This window comes from Epinephelus moara, chromosome 17, assembly GCF_006386435.1.
Source record: "Epinephelus moara isolate mb chromosome 17, YSFRI_EMoa_1.0, whole genome shotgun sequence".
In the NCBI taxonomy this organism is placed as follows: Eukaryota; Metazoa; Chordata; class Actinopteri; order Perciformes; family Serranidae; genus Epinephelus; species Epinephelus moara.
The window spans coordinates 30866473-30873275 of record NC_065522.1 but is presented as its reverse complement, the minus strand read 5'-3'; the positions used below and the strand labels follow the sequence as shown (position 1 = coordinate 30873275).

Genomic DNA, 6803 nt, shown 5'->3' with positions numbered 1-6803 from the left:
GTCAAAAGCAGCACTCAGATCTAGCAGGACTAAAACTGAGACTTTGCCTGCATCAGTGTTCAGGCGGATGTCATTTGTCACCTTAATAAGAGCGGTCTCAGTGCTGTGATGGGGTCTAAAACCTGACTGGAAAACATCAAAGGAGTTGTTCATTAGGAGAAAGTCAGTAAGCTGTTGGTAAACAACTTTCTCAAGGACTTAAAAAAACGGCAGATTTGAAATGGGCCGGTAGTTGTTCAGTACTGTGGCATCAAGACTGTTCTTCTTTAGGAGAGGCTTTATGACCGTACCTGTTTGTTTTTTAAGTATAATCCGGAAAATTATTCTCCTAAAAAGTAACAACTTTGAAAACAGTGCTTTTATTTGTTCAAAATTCACAACATTAGAAAGTACCAAAATGATAACAGTAACTGAAACCCCCTCAGTCTGCTGAGGGTTAATGATGCGCACCTGGGGACACTTGTTCGCGTGTTCTAATGTGTGTTCACCAAATGTTAGGAAGGACTCTTGCCTTGCCTCTGGACGATCCTTCCCTGGAGGGACTCATCCTACCAGGGAAGGATCCCTGATTTTGAGAAACACCCACAGTCAGCCACAGTGAAGAATACAGCCTCCGGAGCGATGAGATTAACTGGGATTTTCAGCACAACCATCTCTAGGGTTTACAGAAGATGGTTCCAAAAAGAGAAAATATCCAGTGAGCCAAAATGCCTTGTTGATGCCAGAGGTCAGAGGAGAATGGCCAGACTGGTTCAAGATGATAGAAAGGCAACAGGAAGTCAAATAAGCACTGATTACAATGTGTACATCTTCTGATGGCTACTTCCAGCAGGATAACGCACCATGTCACAAAGCTCACATCATCTCAAACATGACAATGAGTTCACTGTACTCCAATGGCCTCCACAGTCACCAGATCTCAATCCAACAGAGCACCTTTCTATCTTTCTAATACCTTTTTAATCTGTGACACCAAGAATTAAAAAGGGGGTCCAACCCGGTACTAGCATGGTGTACCTAATAAAGTGGCTGGTGAGTGTAATCCTGAGACATGTACTGTATTATGATGCAGTAAAACATGCTACAGATATGACTGCGTCTTTGTGTCAAAATAAGGAGTTAAAACAGATAAATACAAAATACATATATGGACATCAGATTTATTGCTCTATTTACAGGAAGTAAACACGTTACCTGTGTCCCTTATGAGTTAAGAAATCCCACTAAATTGTTAAAGAGCATGTTTGTCATATTACATATCTAAAGAAAAAAAAACATGATGGCCAGAAGTAGAAATAGCTAACGACACCAGAGAAGCTAACGGCACCAGAGAAGCTAACGTGGCTTTTAAACGTCGACAGACTGAATATTTATTGAACAAAGCTGCAGTTATATTATTAATAATGAACTTGTAATGTTTAATGAACAAACCTGCTCTGTGTAACTGAAGCTGAGGGTTGAAAACAGCGTCCAGTAGTTTCCGTTGACACTTGTTCTCCTCTTTTCATCAACAAAGTTCCTCCTCGTACTCTGCTATCGTTATGAATAAATCATCCATGTTTAGTGGCGCAGCTGTAAGAGTTGAACTTAATAATTTAAACGACAGTGTGACCAGGAGAGATCCAAACTGTGACTCGCAGTCGCATTTTGTGACCATGGAGCTCCAATGCGACCTGCAAATACTATAAATACATGAACTGGAGAGGCCTAAGTTTGTTATCAGTTTACAGTGAATAAATCCTGACATTTAAAAGGCGCCACAGTCACAGTTTAACCTTCTGCTAACTGCTAACAACTGACAGGAAGCTACAAGTTCACGGCAAAAACATGACTGAGATTATCTGGTCTCTTTCCAATCATCGTCACTATCATCAGTCTCAGGTTCAGAAGACTCTCCCGTCTTGTCATCAGTCTCAGGTTGTAAATGTGTGTCTGGATCTGAGTTCCTGGCTGGTTCTGGTCCTCCACAGTCCTCTCCATCAGCCTCTGTTTCCATCTGTCCAGCTGAGCTGCTGGCTGGAGGCTCTGCCTCTCTGTTCTCCTCAGTTTCACTTTGATGAGGCTATGAGGACTGACAACCAACACACTGATGGTTTATGAGTTGGTGAGGCCAAGTGAATCTTTGGTCACAAACAGTGCAGCTGAGAGGTTCAATTTTTTCAATTTTATTTATAAAGCCCAATATCACAAATCACAATTTGCCTCACAGGGCTTTACAGCATACGACATCCCTCTGTCCTTATGACCCTCGCAGCGGATAAGGAAAAACTCCCCCAAAAAAAACCTTTAACGGGGNTCCTGTGATTGACTATTGAATTGAATTGGATTTCTGTTTACTGCAGTGACATTGATGAATTAAGAAATTTTTGAGTTATTTGATTCTGTTTGATTGAATTAGAATTAGAATTAGGAATGAATATAATGACCCTTAATGAATCAACTTGATTTGTGGTGTTTTCTGTTATTTTGTAGTGTAGAAATAAGCAGTCGGGTTATTTTGCTTTTACTTCTCTCTTAATAAATTTGACAGGTGAGGGTTTATGTGTCCGCCTGTCTGGCGCCCAACAATTTCTTAGGTTTCTACGCTACACATAGAAAAAATATATATATATATATAAAATACAATCAACATTGTCAAATTAAATGAAGGAAGAGGATTCTTTTAAAGTCAAATAAAATATTGGGGATTTATGTAAAAATATCCATAGAGACATATAAACATTATATAATTAAAGATATGTAGGCTATGTTAGGTGAATACTCCTGTCAGTGACCCTGACCACTGGTTAGGTGAATACTCCTGTCAGTGACCCTGACCACTGGCATTGGCAAAAGAGTTGGTCCCCGGACGCTGCACTGCGGCTGCCCACTGCTCCCAGTGTATACAGTAGGATGGGTCAAATGCAGAGGTCAAATGTATGTAATGTGCTGAGAAAAGACAATAAAGAATCTTCTTCAAATATTTTTTTAAATAACTAGGAGATAACAAAAGAATAAAGAGATTTCAAAGTCTTAAAAAATAAGGGACATGAATCAAAGCAACAAGAAACAAGATATATCCCCAGTCATGCACACCCAGTTTTAATAAACTCAGTACTGTTTTTCAACACATATATTGTTTTGTCTTCATTCAATGTAGTTAGCACATATTGTTATTGCGCCAATAAATTTGTATTTATCAAAGGCCAAAGTGGCCTTGCCCTAAAAATGACTTAACTCCAGGCCTCTAATGGTGTATTTCCTCTCCTGTTTCTGTCCTCGGAGGGGCCAGTTGCAGTATGCTGCTTTTTTATTCCTGTTTCTGTCCTCGGAGGGGCCAGTTGCAGTATGCTGCTTTTTTATGTGCTGCTGCCTCCATTGGCTGAGCGTCTCTGCTCACGTAACATATAAGTCATGGGCGAAAATATGCACCACACAGCTAGAATAAGAACCTCTTAGGCAGAGCAAGTCAGAATTTAGATGGGGCAAGTAGATTTGGGAAGTACTTGCCCGACCACTGACGGCTCCGCATGAGATCGCGAGTAATCCTTTAACTTTTCCCCTCGAAAAACGGCATGACATGACTTGTCACCACTCATCGCGCTTTTGCACTTTGTGTGTTTAGTCTGCCGTGGTGCAAAATCCATAAGGAATAACAGAAAAACGATGCCAGATTCAGGAAACCGAGAGCTTCCTGAATCCGGTGATACCAAACATCACATGGTTTGATGACGTAGTGCGCCTGTGAGATACCATTTAACAGAGGAGGGAGGGAGGGAGCGCAGACGCCGGCGTCCGAAAGGAGTTAAAGAAGTTAAAAAGGGGATCCAACCCGGTTCTACCAAAATGTACCTAATAAAGTGGCTGGTGAGTGTAATCCTGAGACATGTATTATGATACAGGAAAATATGCTACAGATTTGTTAAAACAGATAAATACAAAATACATATATGGACATCAGATTTACTGCTCTATTTACAGGAAGTAAACACGTTACCTGTGTCCCTTATGAGTTAAGAAATCCCACTAAATTGTTAAAGAGCACGTTTGTCCTATTACATATCCAAAGAAAAAAACATGATGGCCAGAAGTAGAAATAGCTAACGGCACCAGAGAAGCTAACGACACCAGAGAAGCTAACGTGGCTTTTAAACGTCGACAGACTGAATATTTATTGAACAAAGCTGCAGTTATATTATTAATAATGAACTTGTAATGTTTAATGAACAAACCTGCTCTGTGTAACTGAAGCTGAGGATTGAAAACAGCGTCCAGTAGATTCCGTTGTCGCTCGTTCTCCTCTTTTCATCGACAAAGTTCCTCCTCGTACTCTGCTATCGTTATGAATAAATCATCCATGTTTAGCAGCGCAGCTGTAAGAGTTTAACTTAATGAGCTAAACGACAGTGTGACCAGGAGAGATCCAAACTGTGACTCGCAGTCGCATTTTGTGACCATGGAGCTCCAATGCGACTGGCAAATTCTATAAATACATGAACTGGAGAGGCGTAAATTTGTTACCAGCTTACAGTGAAAAAATACTGACATTTAAAAGGCGCCGCAGTAACAGTTTAACCTTCTGCTAACTGCTAACAACTGACAGGAAGCTACAAGTTCACAGCAAAAACATGACTGAGATTATCTGGTCTCTTTCCAATCATTGTCACTATCATCAGTCTCAGGTTCAGAAGACTCTCCAGTCTTGTCATCAGTCTCAGGTTGTAAATGTGTATCTGGATCTGAGTTCCTGGCTGGTTCTGGTCCTCCACAGTCGTCTTCATCAGCTTCTGTTTCCATCTCTTTTCCCACACTCAGAGCAGCTATATGGTTTTACTCCTGTATGAGTTGTCATGTGTCTCTTCAGATGACCTGTTCGAGAAAATCTTTTCCCACAGACAGAGCAGCTAAATGGTCTTTCTCCTGAATGAGTTCTCATGTGTGCCTTCAGATCACGTGGATGAAAAAAATCTTTTCCCACACGCAGAGCAGGTAAATAGTTTTTTTCCTGTGTGAATGCCCATGTGTGTCTTCAGATGAATATTTTGAGGAAATCTTTACCCTCACTCAGAGCAGCTATATGGTTTTACTCCTGTATGAGTTGTCATGTGTCTCTTCAGATGACCTGTTCGAGAAAATCCTTTCCCACATTCAGAGCAGGTAAATGGTTTTTCTCCTGTATGAGTTGTCATGTGTCTTTTCAGATATCCTGTTTGAGAAAATCCTTTCCCACACTTAGAGCAGGTAAATGGTTTTTCTCCTGAATGAGTTCTCATGTGTGCCTTCAGATCACCTGACCGAGTAAATCTTTTCCCACACTCAGAGCAGCTAAATGGTTTTTCTCCTGAATGAGCTCTCATGTGTGCCTTCAGAGTACCTGACTCTGAAAATTTTTTACCGCACTCAGAGCAGCTAAATGGTTTTTCTCCAGCATGAGATCTCATGTGTCTCTTCAGATGCCCTGCCAAAGAAAACCTTTTCCCACACTCAGAGCAGCTAAATGGTTTCTCTCCTGTATGAACTCTCATGTGTGTCTTCAGACACCATGACTGATAAAATCTTTTCCCACACTCAGAGCAGCTAAATGGTTTTTCTCCTGTATGATATCTCATGTGTGCCTTCAGAGCACCTGACTGAGAAAATCTTTTACTGCACTCAGAGCAGCTAAATGGTTTTTCTCCTGTGTGAAATCTCATGTGTGTCTTCAGAGCACCTGACTGAGAAAATCTTTTACCGCACTCAGAGCAGGTAAATGGTTTTTCACCTGTATGAAATCTCATGTGTGTCTTCAGTTGACCTGTTCGAGAAAATCTTTTCCCACACTCGGAGCAGCTAAACGGTTTTTCTCCTGTATGAGTTTTCATGTGTATCTTCAAAGTATTTGACAGAGAAAATCTTTTCCCACACTCAGAACAGCTATATGGTTTTTCTCCTGTGTGAGTTATCATGTGTGCCTTGAGAGCACTCGACTGAGAAAATTTTTTCCCACACTCAGAGCAACTAAATGGTCTTTCTCCTGAATGAGTTCCCATGTGTGCCTTCAGATGACCTGACCAAGAAAATTTTTTCCCACACTCAGAGCAGCTATATGGTTTTTCTCCTGTGTGAGTTCTCATGTGTGTTTTCAGAACTCCACTTCTACAAAATCTTTTCCCACACTCAGAGCAGCTAAATGGTTTTTCTCCTGTGTGAGTTCTCATGTGTGCCTTCAGAGCACTCGACTGAGAAAATCTTTTCCCACACTCAGAGCAGCTAAATGGTCTTTCTCCTGAATGAGTTCTCATGTGTGCCTTCAGATGACCTGACCAAGAAAATCTTTTCCCACACTCAGAGCAGCTATATGGTTTTTCTCCTGTATGAGTTCTCATGTGTCTTTTCAGAACTCCACTTCTACAAAATCTTTTCCCACACTCAGAGCAGCTAAATTGTTTCTTATCAGCACTACATGTCAAATCACTGACAGGGTCTTCATCATTTCTAAGAGACTTTAAGGCTAACTGATATTCTCTGGTCTCTGTCCAATCATCATCACCACTGTCATCAGTCTCAGGTTGTAAATGTGTATCTGGATCTGAGTTCCTAGCTGGTTCTGGTCCTCCACAGTCCTCTACTTCAACTTCTATTTCCATATGTTCAGTGTGCCCGTGATGAAGCTGTGAGGACTGAGGTTTGTCTTCATCATCTTCACTCTTCACAGGGACAGGAGTGGATGTGAACTTGATGATATCATCCTCCTCCAGCCCTTGAAGCTGCTCTCCCTCCTGACTGATCCAGAGTTCCTCCTGTTCCTCTTTAATGTGTGGAGGCTCTGGGTCCTCCTGGTCCTC

General features: G+C 41.3%; 1 protein-coding gene, 1 long non-coding RNA gene and 1 pseudogene across 4 annotated transcripts in view; 1 reads left to right on the top strand and 2 right to left on the bottom strand.

The window, feature by feature from the left end:
* LOC126404276 (gastrula zinc finger protein XlCGF57.1-like) overlaps positions 1 to 6803 on the bottom strand; it is a 236338-nt gene that overhangs the window by 50456 nt on the left and 179079 nt on the right. The window contains exon 5 of one of the 3 annotated variants that reach the window (XR_007571426.1): positions 4212 to 6794. The exons of the other annotated variants lie outside the window; for them this stretch is intronic. The gene's annotated coding sequence lies outside the window, so the exon portion shown is untranslated. The remainder of the gene's footprint in view (positions 1 to 4211; positions 6795 to 6803) is intronic. 3 annotated transcript variants of the gene reach the window in all.
* The window catches only part of LOC126404292 (oocyte zinc finger protein XlCOF6-like), an 89066-nt pseudogene that overhangs the window by 11372 nt on the left and 70891 nt on the right, over positions 1 to 6803 (bottom strand).
* Positions 6387 to 6803, top strand: part of LOC126404398 (uncharacterized) — a 32073-nt gene continuing 31656 nt past the window's right edge. The window contains exon 1 of the long non-coding RNA XR_007571463.1: positions 6387 to 6526. This is a non-coding gene — a long non-coding RNA (uncharacterized LOC126404398). The remainder of the gene's footprint in view (positions 6527 to 6803) is intronic.